This window comes from Canis lupus, chromosome 10 (genome assembly GCF_048164855.1).
Source record: "Canis lupus baileyi chromosome 10, mCanLup2.hap1, whole genome shotgun sequence".
NCBI lineage: Eukaryota > Metazoa > Chordata > Mammalia > Carnivora > Canidae > Canis > Canis lupus.
This window is the reverse complement of record NC_132847.1, coordinates 46,406,537-46,430,454: the sequence shown is the minus strand read 5'-3', so window position 1 is coordinate 46,430,454 and position 23,918 is coordinate 46,406,537. Positions and strand designations below refer to the sequence as shown.

The 23,918-nt window shown below is 37.0% G+C and overlaps 1 long non-coding RNA gene across 5 annotated transcripts in view; it reads left to right on the top strand.

Moving 5' to 3' along the window:
• The window catches only part of LOC140641546 (uncharacterized), a 307,651-nt gene that overhangs the window by 217,781 nt on the left and 65,952 nt on the right, over positions 1-23,918 (top strand). For 3 of the 5 annotated variants that reach the window (XR_012038129.1, XR_012038128.1, XR_012038126.1), the window contains one exon: positions 22,844-22,969. The exons of 1 other annotated variant lie outside the window; for it this stretch is intronic. This is a non-coding gene — a long non-coding RNA (uncharacterized lncRNA). Of the gene's footprint in view, positions 1-2,290; positions 2,464-22,843; positions 22,970-23,918 lie in introns of those variants that run through there. One more of the 5 variants, XR_012038131.1, reaches the window with a different exon arrangement.

Here is a 23,918-nt window from a genome sequence, read left to right as displayed (position 1 = left end):
GTTCTGGAATTTAAATGATATTAGTGATAGGATGAAAATGGGATATATTTTTTGTTGATTGATCAATTTTTATTTTCATTTTCTTCATTAATCTTTAGAAAACATCTTTTCTTTTCTTTTTCTTTTTTAAAATATTGTGTGGCACTGAAGTCTGTCTTTTTAGTAGACTTCTAGAATTTTAAACATTCTATTTTCATTCTGATGAGATCTGGGAATTGTTGCCTTGTAAGTGCCTTATCTTGGTACAGTATTGTATTCAAACATGACTGTGGCATTTATAAAATTACCTCAGAGCAGTGCTGAAAGGATTCTTATGGTATTCGCCTTTCCCTGCTAATGAGCACTGTGTGGGAAGTGAGCAGGGTCAAGGTCATGCAGTAATGTTTTGTGTATAGCTTTCATTGCTCAATGTGGGATTTAGCTTGATACCTTCACAATTTATTGGTTGGTAACTACAGTGATAAAGGAAAATAATTTTCTCCCCTCTGGGAGCTCTGTTAGAATCACCATGAGCTCTTTTATGTGCTATTAATTCACTTTTGGATTGGAGGATCCCAGATGTTCCACACCATCTTTCCCTCCAGCTCTTCCTGACTGCTTACTCAGGTGTGCCGGGGAGGAAAGAAAGAAGGCATCCAAGGAGATTGAAGATGAAAGGTGGGGGAGATAGAAGAGAGGAAGGTGGGAGGAATGCATTGGTAGGAAGAAGGCTTTGGGAGAAAAGAGGGTGCAAATGAAAAATTGGAAGAGAGGGGAACAGACTCATTGAACAGTGCCTTGGGAAATTGAGGAATAAAGATTGACTTATCACTAAGCAAGGAAATTCAAAATAACTCATGGCCTCTGAAACCATTTGAGACAGCAGCTGTAAAGAAAAGCAATAGGACAAAAATACATTGGACATGTGGTGGTAACATTCATTTGTACAAAGGTAAAATGTATTTGTGATTTATGTCCTTTTTGATTAACACCTTGCGATGTATATGCAGACATGCATAGGCACAGTGTATTTACAGCTTTGTTTTGGCGGCCCTCTGGCATCTAAACCATCTTTTGAAATACTGCAGAAGGTCAAAGAAACAATTCTAAAGTTGGTAATGATAGAAATTAAAAGGTAAAGAAAATGGAGGAAGACAGTTCACCACAGAGACATCAAATTTTATTTTAATTTTTCAACCTGGAGTTTAACACAAAAGATAAATCTTTCCCGACAGGATAGGCCAAGGAATATATCACATCAACTTGCAAGTTATTAACTGGGCTTTTTTTTTTTTTTTTTTTTGAGACAGATATCACCTCAGTAACTGCTCCAAATGCATTTACTTTATTTTAAAGGTTGTTCTTTCCATTATTAATGCCATCCTGAATCACAGAGCCATTTATGATGAAATGTGCTACTCTAAAAATCCTGTAAATGCATCTGCAATGGTTGCTGATATTTCAACTCATCCTAAAATATACTGTAAATTTTTGGAAGATGTTTTTATCTTACTGTATATTCTCTGCAGACTGTTAGAATCCAATTTATTAACTCTCTGGAAGTTGAAAGCTATGCTTGAATAAAGTGATACCAATATTTGTCAGGATTGGCTCAGATTATGTGTTTCATGAGATAACAGCAAAATCCAGACTTTGAATGTTTTATATCAGTAATGATCCTGGTGGGGGTAGTGTGGACAGATTTTAACGAGCTTCAGAAGGGAGTTTTTTTTCCTTATTAAAGTCAGAAGGTATTTCTCCTATAGTGCTTACAGTGTCTCCATTAAAATCAGGAAATTTTGCTCAAAGTAAAAAAAAAAAAAAAAAAAGATTTAATCAATCTCATAAATGGTTTCAAAACTTACCCAGTTGTAAAGATGTAGGGAAAAGTGGTGTGAGAAATCTCAGCTGAGATCCCAGAGACCTAAGTTTAAATACTTTTTTTTTTTTTTCTCTTCCTGGCTGGATAGTTCACTAGTCAGTTAACCTCTCTGAGGCTCAGTTGCCTCAAGTATAAAATAAGGAAGCTGAATATGCTAGGCTTTGCTCCAGGATTTTTAGTCTAGCCTGATCATCTTTCTAGACCCAATGGGGTTCCTCAAGGCTCTCAGAACAATGAGAGAGTGAATAGATGTCATATCTTGAGGATGTTTGCCTGTGTGATGCCAAGACCACTCGAGCAAAACAATGATGTAGGTATTCATCTAGATTGCTGATTTAGATTCTAGGGCCATGAAATGCAAGGCCCAATTTGGGGGCTCTTCCCAAGATCATCTAGATTAGATTTTAATTCATGCTTCTGACTTTACAGATGAGGACGCTAACTTCTAGAAAGAACAAGGGGCTTGGAAGTCTCACATATCAAGTCACTGTTGGTAAGACCTGGAGCCTGGACTTCTAACCCCCTTGACTGGATCTTATTTGGCAACCATCTTCCCTTTTCTTCTCCCTTTTCAAAATTTGCTGTCAGGAAAAGACATCACCACTGCATTTGAGGTACAGGTATAAAAGAATGATGAGACTTCAATTTGTATGTGTGTGTAGCATAATAATGAAATCTGATTACTGACAGCAATAAACTGAGAGGGGGCTGGTTTTTGGAAGGCACATGAACCTGTTTTCAGCATCTCTCAAATTAGCCCCTCATGCTTTCTTACTTCATCCATTATTTTTTTTTCTCCTCCTCTTGCTGTTTAAGTAAAAACAAATTTCGACTCAAGCATTAGCTGAAAACATCACAGGCCATGGTCTTCATGTTTTCAGAGTAAGAAGACCAATCATTTGTATATTCCACAAGGATTTACTGAAGATCTTTTAACTCCAGGTACTGCCTGAGTCCTGAAGTCAACTCCAATGAGCAAGACTGGGCTCTTGACCTGTTAAGTTTTTAATCCAATGATAGATATCCTCTTTGTCCCTTGGCCTAGCAGAAGAGAAATCAGCTATGAAATACGTGATTGGGGAGTTCCTGGACAAGTCTTTGTCATCTTGTTTTTCTCACCTGCTGTTTTCAGAAACAGGAATTCTTTGGGGAGGTATAAAATAAAAGTAATGATAGAATTCTTTCTCACTGACTTTTTTCTTGATGTACATTCTAAATATCAAGGATTGTTCTAAAAGAAATGACTAAATGCACTCTTCCTGACTCTATGCAGTGTATGTTGCAATAAGGAGCACAAAAGTGAGCGTCTTAGAAATCTTGAGACTCAAAGGGATATGTAAATATTCCATATGCAAAGGAAAGCACAAAACAGACTGCATCTGGGATATTTTCAAAACCCACGGCCTACAATCTTTGTTACTGCAATATTTTGGTACTGTTTCAAACAATTTCTTCCACCTTGTATAATCATGGCACTGAATAAATGTTCAACATTAAAACAGTTACTGCTTTTCAGCTCCAGGATGGCTGTGTTTCAGAACTGAGAGAAGCATGTGCCTCCTGGATGAAAGGTGTAGTATAAATGCAACTTATTACCATTTTAGGCAGAATTCCCAGGCTGGCATTTAGCAATTAAAAAAGCAAAGCTAAACAAGCCCAGGAGATCAACATTTCCTTTTCTTCCACACCAAGATGCTCAGTTATTGTGGACAAAGAATTAGAAGGCTCTACTGTCCTTTGTTGACTCTCTTTGGAGCTTCTAAAGCAGCACAGGAAAGGAAGTGAGAGAATTATTTTTTTTGTTTCCATTAATCAACGGAGAGTCTAAATGAAGAGGTACAAATGGCTCTTTCAACAATTTGTCAAAGCAGAATTCACCTTAGAAAAGATTTACTGATTTTCTCCTCCCCATTGAATAATCTCTCTTGATAGTTCCAGGTCTTTATCTTCTCTTCAAAGAGTACCCTGTCCTGAGCTAAGCTTTGCAAGGTGCATAGTTGAGTTGGAGACTACCTGCATAAGCAAATGTAGATTTAGAAAAATATACTTCTGGAAGAGCATGGTTTCATGAAATAGACATTTCCCTAACTCAAAGAAAAGAAACTCAACATTTTCAAAACATCACATATTGGTGATTTCTGAGTAATGGATGAGAAGTAATTTACTCAGAGATACACATTCTTCTCTGGATTCAGGACTTTGCTGTGAGAATAAATTTTTCTCCCAAACGTTGTTACCTTTAAATATTCAGTATTGATTTCTGCCTATTTGCTCTCTCAAGTTCAAAGTTATGCACCCTTCGACCAGTTTGTAAGGTATCTGTACTTACAAGGAAATGTGAGGTCTCCTTTCCAGGGACTGTTCTAATCTTCTCTCTAGTTCTGTCGATATAATGAATCTAAGAACTCTAACCTTAAGGCCAAGTAATTTACCATTAGTGGTCTGTGTTTGGGGAAAACACACCCACAGAGTGACAACGATAATTGTTGTCAGCAAAACAAGTGCTTTGATTATAAGTGTATGAACTTAAATTTCTCTTGAACACCTTTTAATCTATATATCTTTCATATATTAATTTTCTCAGCAATAAACAAGCACAGAATAGAAATAGAAATATGTATTAAGCCCAAGGAAAAAAACTTTCAGATGGAGACCTTGTTGTTATCGTTTTAACATTTTTGTTCTTTCTGTGATTTACTGGGTACCATGAATGTGAACTTGGTTTCAATTCCTCCTCCAGTCTCAAGCCCAGGTGCTTTATTTGATGTTTTTCCTGGAGGGCAGCAACCCAGCACACCACATGCTAAAGGACACTTGGAGTGTTACATACCCAGAGAAAGGCACATACAAATATTTGGTTACAATTGTTACTTCAAAGTTAATACTTGTTATTTGTCTGTTGCTCTAAGGCTTAATGACAATTAGATTGAACAAAGCAGGCATTGGAGGACTTTGTGTACACTAAAGCAACTGCATGATGCAAAAGCACAAAATCCTAACTCTAGCTAGAGCCATTCTGAGTGACACTGTGATGATGAACACGTGACACTACACATTCGTCAGAAGCCCACAGAACTTTAATGCGCAAAGAATGAGAATGTATGCAAATCTAAAAAAATCATTTAGGAGGCCAGAGGATCCCAGAATGGAATACAATATGTGACACAAGAATCTAACAGTCTTACATCTGTATGTAACAACATCACCAAAGTGGCTGAGGGGAAAGGGTGCTGCCAATACCCAAGGAAAGCACTTCCCCTAAGAGAAAATGATGGACGCCACTGACACACATGGTGTCTTCTGAGCAACACCTGTACCAAAATTACCTGTGTAACTTTTTAGTTCTATTTTGAAACAAGGGTGAAGCTATCTTCATTTGCAGAGCTTCTGAGTCAGTAGGTGTTGTGTTGGTAACTTTGGAAGAGGTAAGTGAATGTGAATATAACAAGAACCATATAATAATCATACAGAGGCTTAATATTCATACAGGGCTGGAATGAATTATGCAGGAAGATTTTATACCTGTTTCTTCTCCTTTTTAAGTTGGGTATTAACCAGAAATCTATGTGAGTTACACATTCCCTAAGGCTGAATTGACTTGTTTATGTAATTGCCCTTTTTCTTCTCCAAGTTAAAATTTTTATGATGGAAAATACCTTTCTCCTTATTCTGTATTTTTCCTTCTATCAAGGCAAATTTCTGCATTAGACTGCAATAGTTTTGGAGCAGGCAAAGAATATGTTTTTGATTTTTGTTATAAAGGCGACGTTAAAAAAGCTTTTTGGTATATGGGTGCTGGTCCTTATAAATACTATATGAGAAATTAAAATATTCAGACACACTGGGAATTTGGAATAGTTAGAATTGTGAAATATGTACAGCTCCATTTAATGATTTTGCAGTGCCAGAAGGTCATAAAGAAGATCAGACCCCTGACAATGTGAACTTCATAAACCTCCCCCTCCTAGTTCTGGTGCTAATGATTCTAGTTGTTTTCAGTGGAATTTATGTTATTTTAGTGATGAGGTCAAGGAGGAATTGGGAGGTGAAGGTCAAAAATACTGTAACATTGGGCATTGCCTCTTTGTAAAATCTTACCAAAATTTTTCCTGTCCTTACTAGTTTTGAGATGGGGTTTTAATTGGGGCCACAGGTAAGGCATCATGAGATCAATTAAACCTCTAAAACTCTGTGCATCTAACTGGCCTCTGATCAACCATGTACTCTGTAGTAGTCTCAAGGGGCCAAAGGGAAAGACCTCTGGTATTACCCTCAAAACCATCTCTGAACTGTTCTAGGAGATACTGAAACAGCAGTTTGAGTCTTCTGAGAACTTTTCATTTATTGACACCTTGATGTATTATGTGAAATTGCATTTATGTGATTGTATCTATCTCCGTGAAATTGCTGTAGAGTTGTGTTCTTGGAAATGAATATATTTTTCACAAATACACATACACACACATGTACACACACTACATTAGTGAAGAGTCATAAGTGTTTTATACTACATTTTAACTTCTACATATGGGAGTGACTTTAGGAAATCTATTCGGGAAATCTGATTTTACAGTGAGGAGATTGAGATTCCAGCAAGAAACACAATGACAATTCTTATTCCCATTAGAATATGGGAAGGCAGGGATTGAAATCCCAGCATAGTGCTCTTTCTGATAAAAAAATGTGTATGCAAAGATACAAAGATACAGCTATATACCTGTAACACAAAACTGATTAGAAATATAGTATCCAATAAATCTCATATGAAACAAAACTCACTAATTCTAGCTTGAGTCTAAGTTGTTCCTTTTTAAGTTATTTTTCTATACTGAACACATACGTCCCATAAAAAAAAAAAAAAAAAAACACTTAAAAGGCCAGGTACTCTTGATTGTTTAAAGTCATAACTGACAAAAAGGGGCTTGAACGAAATGCCTTCATTTCATACATTTTGTATAAGAACATTCTGTGACCTTTATCATATCTACCACAGAGCTTTGCTTATGAATAGTGCTCAGTAAAGCTGTGTTTGTTAATTGAAGGGATGAGAGACAGGCATCTCTCTCAATTTACTGTCAATGAGTGAAAAACTGTTCTCATTTCATCACAGAATTGTATGGAGCTGCTATATGGATGATTATATCTCCAGGAGTTTAAGGAAAATGTAAAAAAATGTATATTGTAATGAATGCCTACTAAGTGCTAATCACCTTATATCCACTGTCTCATTTAATACTAAACACATCTTTACATCATAAGAATATAATCTCTGGTTATAGGTCAGAAAATTGAGCCTTAGATCTAATAACAAGAAGGAGCATGGTCAGGGTTGGAACCAAATTCTGTATGACCACAAAAGCCATCATTTTTTCATACTATAATCAAATATGATACAGAAAAGAGACCTCACGATATGCTTTTCCTATAGCTATTTTCAAATGTCTAAGTGCCTGGGTGGGTCATGAGGAGAAGGTAAAAGAAAAAAAGCGCAGAGTCAGATCCCCCACAGATGTTCTTCATTCCAAACGGTGCATGCCAGTCTTTCTTTGCTTGATTTCACAGTGCATCCTGATCCTGTGCAATTCTATTCGTCTAAAGACATATGGAAAGAGTTTTATGTTTTAAACAATTAGACTTGACAGCACTATTGTTTCTTTCTTATTTAATATCCCCCAGCCCTGGAGCCCAGCCAGAATCTGTATTCTCTCTCCAAATTTAATTCCTATTCCTCGTACATATCACTTAGTTGTCGGGAGACAGTAACTTAATGGCATTTGTTCCTGTGGCTTAAGAACATCTGGGTTATGTCACTTGTTAGCTGACCTGCTTAGCTCAGAGGGAATCAAGTTCTTTGTCTAATGATCTTTCAGGGCCCTTATTATTGGTGATTTTGCTCTCCAGATCCTATGTTGTTCTGTAAATATCATGAGATGACAAGATTTCTGGATACTAATCTGTTTTTGCTCAGAGAAGGATAGTAGTTATAAATATGGAAGTAGCAGGGAACAAGGATATTATAGTAGAGACGCTAGCAAAGTCATAGCTGTTGGCATATAGCTTGTTGGTTTGGCAAGTTTAAAACTCCAGGGGAAATGAAAACAAGGGTTAGGCAGTGGGCAAAAAGGCCCCTCTACATTTTGTGTGATTTCAGGTCAACTCCATTCAATCCAATCAGTTCAGTTCAGTTCAAGAAATATTTTCCTGAGCCTTCAGGAGCAGGTATTATCCTAGATGCTGAAACAACTCCGATTTCTTTATGATTTTGTGTGGCCAAACAAAATAATAACGTGGGTAGCTTTGAGAAAACCACTTTACCTCCCTGGCCTCAGTTTCCTCATCTGTTAAATGTTGATCTCTTGGAATTGTTCACATTTGGTAACGCTCCTTATGGCAAGGCTATGCTGTAACTAAATGAGCACTCAAAGGTTCTCTTTTTTTACTGTACAACCCTGTGAGACTGGGCATTACCTCATCTATCTGTATTAATAGCTTGCATAGAGTAAGCAAACAAATTATGGGGATGGTGTTGGTGTCGTTGAACCTAATTATTATTCTTTACTCCCAAGTGGTGTACTGGTATGGTTGCTAAACTGTGACCACATAGAGTAGGCAATTGTGCCTGTGGCAGAAAACATGGCCTTGTTACTGAAAGAAGAATGGTTTTTAAAGTAAAAAATTTGGGACACCTGGGTGGTTCAGCAGTTGAGCATCTGCCTTCGGCTCAGGGTGTGATCCTGGGTCGGGGATTGAGTCCCACATCGGGTTCCCTGTGAGGAGCCTGCTTCTCCCTCTGTCTATGTCTTTGCCTCTCTCTGTGTCTCTCATGAATAAACAAAGTCTTAAAAATTTCAAGAAATGAGTATCTCTTTGAATAACAGAGAAGTTTCTGGCAAGATCTTAATTGGTGTGGGGTTTATGTTTGTCAGCTTGCAGCGAAGAAATATTTTATTGAACTAACATTTGCTGAGCTGTTTCAGCATCTATTACAGTTCACCAGATATTTTAGTCTCCCTCTATGTAATGCCTTTTCTGCACAAGGATTCCTTACCTGATGGACAGCAATCAGGCTTTGCCATGTGACTTGCCTTAGCCAATAAAATGTGAGGAGGAATTAGATATGCCATTTCTGCTGGGAAGTTTTAAGAGGGGCAGTAAACAATTATTGCATTCCCTTTCTACCATGACATCAGCAACATTCTAAGGTGTGAGGTATCCATCAGCGTGGCACCCAGCCTGGAAACACTGTGGAGCTATCTCGTGATTATTTTAGTGTGATCAAGGACTAATCTTTTGTCATTGTAATCCACTAAGATTTCTTTTTCCATGGCATTATAAGCTACTCCACCCTTGCTACTGAAAAATAAAGTGGGGAGCAAGGTGAATCTAACCTTGGGTCCTTTATGGGTATTTTATCAAGCAGAATGCTATGGTAATGTATGATGCATATTATTGTAGAGAAAGTATACATTGCATGCATATATTGGGGTAAGCAAACCTGACCTTGGGGTCAGGGAAGGCCATTTTTATAATTTAAGCTGACAATTTGTAAATCACTAGTAATAAAACTGGCCAAAGGCCAGGAGGAGGAAGAGGGTGTTGCGAACAAAGAGAAAAATCGCAGGTCAAGGCAGAAAGGCAAGAAAGCTCATGGGAGTTGAGGAACTCATTGAGCAAGGTTGTCAGACTGAGTGAAGGGGAACTGAGAAGGAACTGTGGCCAGTGAGATAACATCAATAATAATAATAGTGAGCATTTATTAACTTTGTGCTAAGTGCCTTACATACATTTTCTTCACGATTATTATCACCATTTTATACAAGAGGAAATTGAGCCAGAAAGAGGTTTAATAACTTGCTTGTAGCCACACAGCAGGAATGTGATTTTATCTGAAAGGCAATAGGAAATCACTGAATGGTGTTACACAGGGGAGCCTCATGATCAGATGCACATTTTAGAAAGATCATCTAGTTACAGTTGGTTCCCAACTCAAAATCCCACTCTGGTCAGTGGAAGCGTGGACTTCCATCTTGGCCGCTCTCGTCAGTGTGACCCTATTGACTAAGGCAGTCTGCAGGGTAGGGGAGATGATTGCCAAAGCACTGCCAGAATGTCATTTTTAAAAAGCTTTTTAAAAAAATATGGGTGCCTGGGTGGCTCAGTTGACCAAGTATTCAATTCTTGGTCTCAGCTCAGGTCTTGATCTTATAGTTGTGAGTTTGAGCCCCTGCACTGGGCTCCACGCAGGGCATAGAGCCTCCTTTAAAAAAATTAAAATGTTATAAAAATTTAGTAAAATTTATTAATTTTTTAATAGAAAAAATGGAATGCTTCATAAATTTGCCCAGGGGCCATACTTATCTCTCTAAAATTATTCCAATTTTAGTATCTATGCTGTTGAAGAGAGCACAGAAAAGCTCAGGAAGGTGTTTGGATGGAGTAAGAATGGTATATACAAGAAAAAATATATTGTGGGTCTCCAGAGCCTTAAGATTTGGGTAATAGTTTTAATAACAATGTAAATATAATAAATTGATCCCCCAGTGGGCTTTTTTATGTAATTCAAATAATGGATATGCTATTCTATCAATATTTTGAGCGTTTCAATTTACTTTTGACCATATAACAGACAATTTAGTGGGTAAAGACAGAGCCAAAAATCTTTAAAAAAATTTTTTTAAGTAGGCTCTATGCCTGCCCAATGTGGGGCTTGAACTCATGACCCTGAGATCAAGAGTCACATGCTTTACTGACTGAGCCAGCCAGGAACCCCAAAGCCAGAATCTTTAAAGCAGATTGCAAAAAAAAAAAAAAAAAAAAAAAAAATAAAGCAGATTGCATTAGGGGTCTGTGTATTTTTCCCTCCTTGTTTACCAAGAAAAGTGATCACAACTTGCGTTTCTCTTTGTCATAAATAGAGAGACACATAACCAAGAGGGGAAAAAGTCCTTCCTAAGTGACAGTGACATCTCTGACAGTTGTGTTCTGTGAGTTGTTTGGTATCCATCAGAAGCCTCCAGAGACCTGGGCCTGACTGTAGAGGTCCCCAAGTCAAGATGCTAGGGCCTGTGATTAATATGAATGCTCTTCAGTCTTTGTAGGGTCCCTTCTGTTTCAAAAGAATTCAAAGGAAGAATTGTAGCTAATTTTGACGTTTATGGTTTGCTTCCTTTAACCTTCTCTATACACTAACTCCAGAACCCCGACTTGTTCTTTTACCTTCCCTTCCTTTTCTTTCTTCTTCCCCTTCCCTGCTGACTCCCTTGACTAGTCTTTTTCCTCTTTTAAAACAGCCTCTGCAGAAAATAACATACTAGAAATGAGCTGACTGCCAATATGCATAGGAAGATTTATTGCAACATAGAAAGGATGTTATGAGACATCGCATATATTAATCTTTCCGTTTGGGTCTATAAAGACCTGAGTTTGGCTACTTTCGCTTATATGCTTTTAAGGAGATAAAGTTAGGTCAGAACAGGAGATTTTGGGGGGTGATAGAGATTTACAGCTCAAGTGCCCAGGAATACAGGTTGGCTCTGCAATTGTGGCTTCTCCATTAACAGCCACAGGCATTCCAGGCACTGGCTGGGCAGAGGTTTTTAATGCCACTCCTTGCAAACAAACTGCCCGGCCAGGGAAGTTGTCAGAAAAGATCAGTGCAGGTTTAGGGATGGTTTTTTGAAGTTTTCCTGGAATAACCAATAATGAGTTGCAGGCTTTGATAGCTCTTTTTATAGATCTTGCAGCAGCTGGATCAAAATCTAATGAAGATGTTTGCATCTGACAATGGCAGGCCTGTACATTTCTATCCTATTTCTTGAGTGCGGAAATGCATTTCATTTGGGAACATGAAAGGCATATTTAGTGACAACTGATGGTTCTTTGTTTTTTAATTCCCAATAATGTCTTCAGTAAGTGCTTTTGTTAACATTTTTGCATTATACAATAGGTGACACAGGAAGATAATCGGTGTGCTGAAAGCAATTAAAGAGTTTATATCCAACTTGTTCTGCCTATTAAATGGATCCATTCGGCATAGAAGCACATTAGCATCTTTACAGTGGAATGCTTGTGGAAATAGGTTATTCACGGGGCCTGGGCATCCTCCTCCTGCTGCAATAAGACATATCTTCGAGATTGGAGAAAAGGAATGAGCCATTCTTCTCCCCTTGGAACTGTAAACAGAAGTAAAACTATTAATAGATGCTGTAGCTAATCCCAAGAAGCTGCAACTGAGAGATTAAATAATGTCGTGAAGAGAGAAGCCGGAATGAAGGGCGGGGAGGGAGGGAGGAGAGGGAGGGAGGTGGGTTCCCTGATTACTGTGCTGCTTTAGACAAGGACAGACTGAAGGACTCCAGCTGATCCTAGGGTGGACAGTTGGTCCAACAGGGGATTCCTGTTTTCAAACAAAGTAAGTATCACTTCACCTATTGCTTGAAGAGCTCTTCTAATAGGAAGCTTTATGTTTTATTTTTTAAGTAGGAGTCAAGATGATTTTAAATGGGGTTTGGCTGCCATGGAGATGCAGCTCAGCCTAAAGGGGCGAATGGACTTTGGGAGCCAAAAAAAAAAAAAGTATTTTGTGTCTAAAAAAAAGAACAAAAAAACCCCAAGCCTGAGAGAAGTGGGAGGCCTTTGGGTTGAGTTCACAGTTTGAGACTGGGACCCCACTTGTATTGCCACATAGAATATCTCATCACAACTAGGCTTGGGACATAATTAAAATCTTGTACCTGGCATATTCGAAATGGGTAAATGTCCCCAAGTTTTTATTCCTACTAATACTCTTAGACTTTTGTTCATCTTCTCTTCAATGTGTGCATGCTGACTGAGAGACATTATGAGTCAGCAGCTCTGCTGGGGATCAGCACGTCTCTTCTTTTCTTCATACAAACTGTGAGGTTGGCATTCTTGATACAACTTAGTACTACTCGAAGTGTGGCCTGTGGACATTATCATCATCACCATGACTTAGAAATTTATTAGAAATTGCAAATTCTCTGGCTCTACACCAGCCCTAATAAATTAGAATCTCCAAGGGAGGGCCCCTGGAATATGTTTTAACAAATAGGGACTGATTTAGATCTCCTTAAGCTTGACAAACCCTACAGGTAATTGTTCCTCCCACTAACATTTGAGAAGCAATGTTTTCTTGTTGGGAAATCTGAAGCTCAGAGTGTTTGGGTGTTGTGTTAAGGTCACATACCTTCAGAAAAATGGAATTGAATTCTAACTTAGGATTCTTATTGTGTCCCCAGTGGAGATCTTTTATAGAATCACTGGCCACCCCCTCCTGGGATCAGGAGCATGCCTGGTCTCTGAAGATGGTCTTTCATTAGGGATTGTGACTGAGGATGCTTGACATCCATGATGGATTTGAGCTGTTGTTTCTCTGCTAAAATGTAAATTCTCTTGTCTCTGTCAATGCAGTTAGCTTCTGAACCAGGCCTGAATGGCCAGCTTCTAGTGTTTAAAGAGACAAGGAAAGCTCAGTGACTGGCAGGTGGGCTAAACGACAAGCATGTGGCACCCATCCAGTTCACCTACAGAAACACTATGGAGAGACCTGAATGTTGATCATCCCTCTACATTTTTATATCTATTAAGCTCTGGGGGGGGGGGGGGGGAAGAAGAGCTCCTGGCATATTACAGAAATAAATCAAATTTATTTGTGATTGCAGATCACTAAATATCAACAGTGAATTGATCTAGATCAAGGAACTCATTGGGTGTGTGAAAATATAGACCAGCATGTGGGGAAAGAGGCTTATTGATGTCTGGCTCTGTTGACTGTCATTCTCCATGCTTGCATAAGCGTTAGCTCAGGCCATTGGTATTCAGGTTGTGCTGTGTCAGAAAGATCTGGATACTCATTAGGATAGGACTGCTTTTACTGGCATCATTTTGCTTTCTCTTCACCCATTTTGCCCTCTTTTTTTGATAGCATTTGGAAGGCATGACCCAGAACTTGAAATATGTTATTCACTCAATAAGGGCAAGGTTTCAAAACAAAATTAATGCTGTTATTTGGCAGCTGATATCATGACGAAAGGGTTTCAAGGAGGGAGTATGTTAAAAGGAAGACGCTCTAGTGTCTTACAGGCTGAGGTTCCAACCATGGGTCTGCCACTTGGTAGTGTGTATGTCCTCGGGCCTGTTGCTTTTAACCACTCCGAAGCATAGTTAACTTCTGTAAAATAGGGAATATCTCATTGAGTGATTACATGGACTAAATGTGGGGCATCCATACAGTCAGCTTGCCCAAGACCACCCCGGTTTACGCTTATTGTCTTGATGTAAATAATTATGTTTATAGTGTTCCCCTCAACTCTGAAAGGATCCTGATTTGGATGACAAACTATATAGTCACACTAATTAAATAAGACAATGTATGTAATGTTTCATGTCCCTTTGGTATTCAGTAAATGAGAGCTATTATTTAAAATACTGCATCTAAAAGCCAGTTGTATCTTCCCAATAAACTAGACTTAGTTTTTCTCCCTGGAAAATGAACAATTCAACACTCAGGGCTGTGACTGTCTGCACCAGGGGGTCTGATGAGCCTGTCCTTCCCTGTGCCACCTCTTAGGTCAGGAACAGCAAGAGCCTTGGGCAAAACTCACTGGTCTCTTCTGCAGAATCAAGTGCTGCTGTCACCTAGGGATAATTGGGTCATTGGTATAGTGTTTTGGAGCTTTTAGAAGAAATCTTATGATACAAAAGCAGTATATTACATTTATGAGTATTACTTAATGCCAGGTGCTCTAGATCTTTGAACTTGAGGTGTGCAATATTAGCCTCATCCTACAAATGAAGAGTTCCAGACTCAGAGAAGTTAAGAAGTCATACATTTGATAATAGGGGAAGCTAAGAGCTAAACAACAACAACAACAACAACTCCTTCTCCTCCTCCTCCTCCTCCTCCTCCTCCTCCTCCTCCTCCTCCTCCTCCTCCTCCTCCTCCTCCTCTCTCTTCTTCTTCTTCTTCTTCTTCTTCTTCTTCTTCTTCTTCTTCTTCTTCTTCTTCTTCTTCTTCTTCTTCTTCTTCTCCTTAGTCTCCTAAGCTCTTACCACAATAATACTCAAATGCCATTAATGAGAAGCAATTCTAACACCACATGAAATGATGAGTAATACCAATCAGTTTAATATCGTTCTTGGCTTCCTATCATTGGCAGATGGAATAGAAACACTCTGTCACAAGGAGGGAGGATATTTCTAAAACCAACCTGCCACTTCTTTGATCTTAATGTTTCCCCCCTCATATGCCCATCATAGATACAGCTTTTCATAGGTCATTGAACATCCCAGTTATTAATTGCTGCTATCCTGCTGCCTCTGCCAAACACTCTAGAATTAGGATTATTAGAAAGCAGAAGGTCTGATTTGAGCTTGATGTGGGAGACACTAATGGATGAAATGAGAAGAGGAGAAAGAGGAAAAAAGGCAGGGATGATTGTCAGATCAGATCCATCTCTATATAAACAGATGGAGACTTTTTGGAGAAACCCATTCCTTCCCACTTCCCTAACCATTTTAGGTTAATTCTGACCTGCTTTAGGTAGATAAAGATAAATGTGAATTTTAAATTATATTTAATCTTCATTAAAGTAATTATCTCTCTTAATGAAGAATTTGCTGGGTTGTGGTTGTGCAATGGAGTATAAAATCCTAAGTGAATAAAATCAATTTCATTTTCAGGCTAGCTTTTCTGTCCATTAATAAACAAGGCACAGAAAATATATTTGCTCAGAACCATGCAGCTGGCTCATAGCTTACGCAAAGCCAATACCACTTAAAAAGCAGGAAAGTTGGCTCTCCATTTCTTACCCTTCATTTTTCATCCTAAAAGAGAGTGTCCACCCTAGGAAAGTTCCATGAGTTTCCATACTGGGGCTGTTTACTGGGTCCAGCAGTGAGACCACTGCAGGTAATATCTCGCACTCAAACGACAGCTGTAATGGAAGAGTGTTTGTGTGGTGCTGTGTATTTCATCTAAGTGCTCTGGTTTATTAATCACATAAGTATGAATTAGACTCTGGCATGCTTATGTTTCCTAATGTATGAAAATTGCTTATTTATTTCCATGCTGTTACAACGGAAAGAAACAGACTGGTTCTAAATAGCAGTGTACTGTAGTGTGAAGCAATTAAGTAAGTTATGCATGCCCTTCAGGAAGAGGGTAATGGGGACTTGCTGCCAGCTAGTCCTCACTGCTGCTGGTAAACGGAAAAGGACATGCCATGGAGGAACAGAGATTTGGTCCATATTTCAGTGCAAACATGTGAGCTTATTATTGTAGTTAAATCTTAAGATTTAGCCCCTATGAACTTGCTGATTGGCATGGTTGAAACTTCTGAATCACACACACACACACACACACACACACACACACACACACACACAAGAGCTGAAAAGAGCATAACCCATGGGAAGGTAAGAATTTAAAATGTTGATGACACTTTACCTTATTCCTCTTTCTTTATGCACCATTCTCCTCCTAACAATAATAACAGATGCAAACTACCCCCAAAACTGGAGTGTCCACATACGACCATCCCTGCAGTCTGAGGCAGTTAGGGGGCAGTGTAAGGAGTGACTCCACACTTCCTTTCATGGAGTATGAATTGCCATATGTTGAGTTAGTGACTTATTTGTTAGTGGTTATTAATGAAATTACATGGTGCTTATGTCAGGTTGTGTTCCAAGTACTTATTTATACAATCTTCATGACATTCCTATGACATAATTACCCTTTCAGTTCTCATTTTACATATGGGGAAACTAAGACACAGAGAAATGAAACAACCTGCCTACAGTTACACGGCTGGTAAGTGGCAGAGCTGGGACTTGACTCCAGGTAGCCTGGCTCTAAAGTCCATGTTCTCCACTGCCTTGATTCTATTATTTTTGTGTGGCCTACGTCACATCTCTGAACTCCTCAGAACTTCGGTCCCTTCCTCTGTAAAATGGGGAGGTAAATGTCACTGAGGTCTCACTTAAGTACCCTGCCAGGCTCCTCATAGATGTCATTTTATTTGACCCTTACCATTACTTGTAAGAGAGACAAATTCTCTTTGTTTCATATATGAGAAAACTGGCTCAGAGAGATTTTGTAGCTCCAAGGTCACAAGGAGTATAAGGGATGGAGCAAAGTTTCAGACTCTGATTCACCTGTTCTAAAGCTTGCATTTCTTTTATTATGTTATGCTATAGGGGCTCTGAGGAGGTCATATGAGACAATGGATGTGAAAGCCATCTAACACTTCCTGGTACATTAAACACCCAGTAAAAGTTAGCTCTGCAAGTCCTTGGCAAATTGTATAGAAATGTTTGTTATTATTGTCAGTACCTTGTTCTGATGCTGGCAGAGGAGAGTGTTCTTAATGGGAGGATGTGCCCTGTAGGAGGCTGAGCTATTAATAGCCAATAGTGATGTTTACTGCACTTCCTTATGAGACTTTAGTTCAGAAAGTTCTGAACTAGAAAAAACGTCTCTAAGTTGCTTAATCACAAAATGATAAGACCACATTCCTCCTGAATTATCTCCTAAAGACATGACTTCTGTGGCGATCAAGGAGCTGGACAAATTGCTTTTTGAAATATTTGTGTTTTTTTTTTTGAAATATTTGTTTTTGATTGAGACAATAAACAACTATATAAAGGACACTGCAATAAACATCATGTACTCACCACCTAAGGTGAGTACATTATAGGTAATATTCATTTCAAATAGTTTTTTAAATAAGTAACTACATATAAGGTTCTCCATATTCCCCTTATCAGAAAATATTACCTTTCTCTTTTTGTCCTTATTTTCTTCTCTCCACCTGCCATTGTAAAGTTTGTGAATATCCAGTCCATATCTTTTACTTGTTAATTAGGATGTCTGTAACCACAAACAGTGGATGATATTGTTTCAAGTATTTCCATCAAAAGTAATGTACTTCAGCTTGCTATTTTTATAATCAATGTCATGTTAGCGAGATTTAACCATTTCAATTCACATATGTTTAGTTTATTCATGCATTGCTCTATAACATTTCATTCTCTGATTATGCCAAAAATTTTCAGTATTCATGTTTTTGGACATTTGAATTATTTATGATTTTGGTCATACAAAATTGAATGCTGATGTTTAGCTTACATTATTGGGATTATTGTTCACAAGTGAGCCATTAGGTTCTCATTTCTTTTTCTCTCAATAATTTCATTCCTAGATTTTTTTTTGGCCATCCTTTGCTTTGATCTTTACTGGATCTGCTATTTTGCAGTCCTCTCAGATTTCTCTTCATGAAAGTCTGGGAATCCCCTTCCCTTCTCTTCAGTTGGCCCATTCTGTGTCCCACATCTTCCTCTTCCTGTGAAAGATTGTTGTATGGGAAACATCACTGTCATCCTTTTAAAGATTTTCCCCTGCATTGCATGGCAGGAGCTTGAAACTCCATTTTCCACAATTCTTTTTCTCATAATTTTGGGTTAGAGTCTACTGAAGAGAAGTATTCATAGGAACTCTTGAGAGGCAAAATAGAAGACATTCGTGTCTAGTGGCAGTTACATCCAGTCTACATAGAAGTGGGAAGTTCTTGAGAATCACCCTTGGGGGCTGCAAGCAACTGAGATGGTATTCAACACTATCTCTGAAACCCACTTTCCCAGCATTTCCATCAGTTATATAATTTTCTTTTTAAAGTTTTATTTATTTATTTTAGAAAGAGCACTAGTGAGGGAGAGGGGCAGAGGAAGAAAGAGAATCTCAAGCAGACTTCCCACTAAGCATGGATTTCTGCCCCCGCCTCCCATCTCAGGCAGGGCTCCCCCTATGGGGGAGTGAGATCACAACCTGAGCTGAAATCAAAAGTTGAAAGGAAGCTTAGCTGACTGAACCACCTAGGTGCCCCATCCATCGGTTGTGTGATTTTCTCATTCCCTTTCTTCTTCTTATTATTATTTTTTACTTATGATAGTCATACAGAGAGAAAGAGAGAGAGGCAGAGACACAGGCAGAGGGAGAAGCAGGCTCCATGCACTGGGAGCCTGACGTGGGATTCGATCCCGGGTCTCCAGGATCGCGCCCTGGGCCAAAGGCAGGCGCCAAACCGCTGCGCCACCCAGGGATCCCCTCATTCCTTTTCTTAAAGCCTTTCTACTACAGTGTAGTATAGTAGTACACTGATGTTTGATTGACTACCGTATGTTGTCTGAACACATCCTCCAGTGGTGAACCTCACAACTGACTTACAGTTTGCCTGAATATAAAAGTCAAATCAGAAATATTTTTTACCTTGGAATGTATAAGGTATCCATTTCCTGCCTTTAAGATTTCATTTTGTCATTGTTAAAAAGCCTGAGCCTGATGTTCTGATTCTTGATTCTTTATTTGTGAAATTCAGCCTCTGTACTCTCCCTCCACCCAGAAGTTTAGAAAGTTTCTCATAATCTCTGGTTTCTATAATCCTGAGGTGGCGTGTTTTCATTCTGAGTCTCTCAAACATTGTTTGAGACGATCCATGGTCCTATTCTGTTTGGATACTTCCTTCAGTGTTGAGAATCTTTCCACTTTCCTTTTCTTTATGATAACTTCCTCCCTACCCTTATCTTAGCTCTGTCTTCTTATCACCTCTATTAGCCACATGTCTGTGATCCTGGCTTGACCCTTGTACTTACTCACTTTTCTCCCATTAAAAAAAAATAATCTTTTGCTTTTTGTTTTAATTTTTGAGAGTTATATGTGATTTTATCTTAAAACCTTTATGCTGATTTAAAAAAATTGACAATTGGGAATATGCAACACTTGATATTTTTGTATTGATGATATATTTAGCAATTTTATATAACTATTTCTAATAATTTTCTATGAAGTTTCTTGTAGTTTTATGTATATGATTTTTTGACTACAAATAATGACAATGTTTTCTCTTTTTTTCTCCCCTCAATTTTTTTTCTTTCTTTTTTTTTTTATTGTTTAGGAACTTAAATACATATTGACTACTGGTTGTGAAAACAAACATCCTTGCCTACTCTTACTATTCATGGGATAAGTTGTATATATTCATCATTTAATATGTGGTTACCCTTTGTAACCAGATTGAGATTGAGATTGAGACCCCTTGGAAATTTAAGGATACTTCATTTCAAGCCTAACTTACTATTTATGTCAGCAATTTCCTTTTTTTTGCATTTACTGAAATGACTAGTTTTCCTTCTTTGTTCTATAGTTCATGTTGTGATTCTTATTTTTCCATTTTTTTTTGAATTGATTTTTATGAACCAAAGATGACCTATTTCTGGAAAACTATTTTAGGCCTACTGGCTTCTTGTTAAGAGATATTTTTTACTTTCACTCCATTCTTTGTGATTTTTAAAATCAGGTTTTAAAATATTTTAATTTATATAATGTATATTTTTATTAAAAATTATCAAGTTTTAAATTTTTTGACTTGTTTTTTGTAGTAATACTATTATTAAATATCTTTTAATTATAATTTATGGCTCTTTTTAAAAAATATTTTTATTTTTAAATAATCTCTATACCCGATGTGGGGCTTGAATTTACAACCTTGAGAGCTGCATGCTCTGAAGACTGAGCCAGCTGAGCTCCATTACCTTATGGCTCTTTTTAATCTTTTTAATCCCCTGGTATATTTTTATCTTTTTCTTTTACCTCTGATCAACCTTCCCAGAAATTTGCACGTATTATTGGTCTTGATAGAAAAAAAAAATCACTCTTAAAAAATTGTTATTTTCTTAAATTTTTGCTTTTATTTTCCTAATTTCTTTTCTTCTATATTTACCAGATTAACTTTTAATATCTTTTCTTGGTAGTTGATTTAAATGTTAAATTGATTTACTGTCACTATTTTTTTTTTAAGGAATACATTTAGAACTATATATTTTCTCCAAAAAGTTCTTTGGCTGCATTGTAGAATTTTGAAATAGGGGCTTTCTTTTTTTAAACTAATTTCAGAATATTTAAAAATTTTTTCTTATATTTTTGTCTTTAACTCATGAATTCAACTATGTTTTTTAAATATCTAAAAGTTAATTTATCTTTTCTAAGAGTGTGTTTTTGTTGTTTTTTATGAGTAGCATCTAGAATTAGAAAAGATCACTAATGTATTTATTTTGGTTGAGTTTTTCTATGTGTGATTTATTATCTGATCTATTTTTCAAAATGTGTTCTAAATTAAATTTGTTGGATTAGTTAATAATTGATCTATTAGTTTCTGGTATATATTTTAAGTTATCCCACTGTATTTGTGAATTTAATAATTTCTTCTAATATTCAGTTTATGCTTAATATATTTAGAAATATGTTCCTAGATGCGTATCTATCTATAGTTTTATATTTAGTTTGTGAATTTCTGTCTTATTTTTATGTAATATTACTCTAAATCTGTTAATGCATTTTGCCTTTGTTTTACCTGATAATAATATTGCACTGTCAGTGTATTATCTATTATCTATCTATCTATCTATCTATCTACTAACATCCTATCTATTATTCATTCATTCATTCATTCATTCATTCATTTATTAACAGTTTTAATGAGGTAAAGTACAAGTAAAATAAATTGCACATATTTAAAATGTACAAATTGACATATGAATAGATCTCTGAAACCATTACCTAAGTCAAGAAAATGAACACAGCTATCATTTCCCTGAATTTTCTTGTGCCCCTTGGTAATTCTTCCCTTCATGACACCACTGCCTTCTTCCTGGGCAACCACTGATCTGCTCTCACCATAGATTAGCTTGTATTTTTTTAGAATTTTATGTAAATGTTATCATATATTATGCATTCTACTTTGAATGGCTTCTTCTATAAAGTATAATTATTTTGAGATTCTTAGCATTGGCAGTTATCTTAGTCTTGCGTTTTATGCAATCTGATGCCTTTGTCTGACTTGGGTTGTTTAGACCATTTACATTTAATGTAAATATTTAAATGGCTGAGTTTAAATCTACCAATTGGCTGTTTATTTTCTTTTTGCTTCACCTATTCTATGTTTTTCTTTTTCTTACTGCTTTACTTTGGATTAATTGAATATTATTTATTATTTTATTTTATCTTTTTGGCTTATTATTTAGAATTTTTTATTATTTTAGAAGTTGCTTTAGAACTTACAGTATACATCTTAAACTTCACAGAGTACCTTTAACTGATACTACTCTACTTGATATGTAGGATAAATAGCTAGAATTTATTTCCCTTATTAAGTTTTTAAAATAGCCATACTAATAGTGAGTTTTCTAACAGTCTAATTTTTATATATGTCTATTCTTGATTACCATCTCCCTGTTTTCAGTTTATAGTTTTGATAATTTTTATATATTCTCCCTTTCATTTATTTTAAGACCTTTTCTGAGGTTTCTCTGTTATTTCCATTTTATTGGGGGTGAATTTATCTCTTATTGCTAAGTTTAGGGCTTTTACATACTTTTTTTTTCTTTTTAAAAGTTTTTTCTGCTCCAACCACATACCTTCCCTTATCTAGCAGGTGGGTATTTACATTTACCTAATTTTCCAGTTCCTCACTCTCATAGTGATGGTTCAGGCTCCTATTCTGTTTTGTTGTTGGTCTTAAGGAAGATGCACCCCCTAGACCAGAAAGCAGTTTGTCTGTTGCTCTTTGTATGTGAGTTTTAACACAGTAGTTTCCAACCATCTTTAATCTTAGAACCACTGGGAACGTCAATTCAGCCTTCTTTATGAGGTGAGCCTGCTCTAGCCCTCAAAGCCAGTGATTCTCTCTGTTTTCCTGTTATTTTGCAGCAATGCAGGAATCAAATATAGTATCAAATCAAGTATAGTTACTTCTGTCAGCTTACAGACCTGGAGCCCAGCAGGCTCTTGGCTTCAGCCCTGCTTAGGATTTCTATTCTATTTCTGGTGCAACGTACTGTATATCTTATTTGAGGGACCTATGTATGTCTTTAATTTTAAGTATTTTATTTTTCATTTTTATTTTGGAGCAGTACAAGAAGCTCAAAACATAAACTCAGAGTCATATTTACTTGGAGTCTCCTTTCCTTTCCCAAGACATTGGCGACAAATGACTTCATTCTTATTACATTGAAATAAAAAAGGAAAAGCCACCAAAAGTGAGTGGAACCCTCTTTTTCATTCCTAAAGATTCTTTTTTGTTATTTGGAAATGCTTAATCCTTTCCTCAACTCCATATAAATTTTCCTTTTAGTATAAGAATTTGAGAAGCAAAAAATCAGTTATAGATCTGGGATAACCTACACTGTAGGGTATTTAAGGACAATTGGTAGGTTTTTAAAAATAGTAATACTTTAATTTAAAATTGAATTGAACTGGGAAAATAAATTCAGAGACACGCCATTCTTTTTGTGAGGTGAACCTGTTCAATACGGTAAGAAACAAATCCAAGTCTTCTTGGGATATTCTGATCCTCTCTCTAGAATTAACATTTATGATTTTACATCTTATGATTCCCATTGCCAGTCTCTTCTTTCCTCTACCAATAAAGGTTCTTTTAATTATGCAAAGTTTTCTTTTTAACTTAAAAGAAACAGTTTATTGTCTATTTCTGTCATGTGTATTACTATAATGTGGCTAGTCTTTTTCCCCTCAGCTGAGCTAGAGATGGAGGGAAAGAAACACCTCATTTTTGTTATTCTCTTCCCCAGTAAACTCTCACATCCTCATTAAAGCTCCACAAACATGACAACACCTGCACCGGGCCACCTGCTTCTGTTTGTATGACACAAATAAATTCCTCTCAGAGGTGACATTGGAATTACTTGAAGCATCTGAAGTTATGAGGGATTCTTGATCTGCTTTCTTTTGGAAAGGAGTTTGCTTACCTTGGTAGAATTTAGGTTTTGATACTTGAATTTCTAATAACTTAAGAAAATAAAACACTTAACTATTTAGTGAAGATTAATAAGTGATTTTTAAAGATGATCTGGATATTTAGCTTCTCTTTTTGGAAATTTCTAAGAGGCTGAATTCTGGAGCCAGACTGTCTGAGTTTAAATGACTCTGCCATTTATTAGCTGTGTGACCTTGAGCAATTTACTTAAA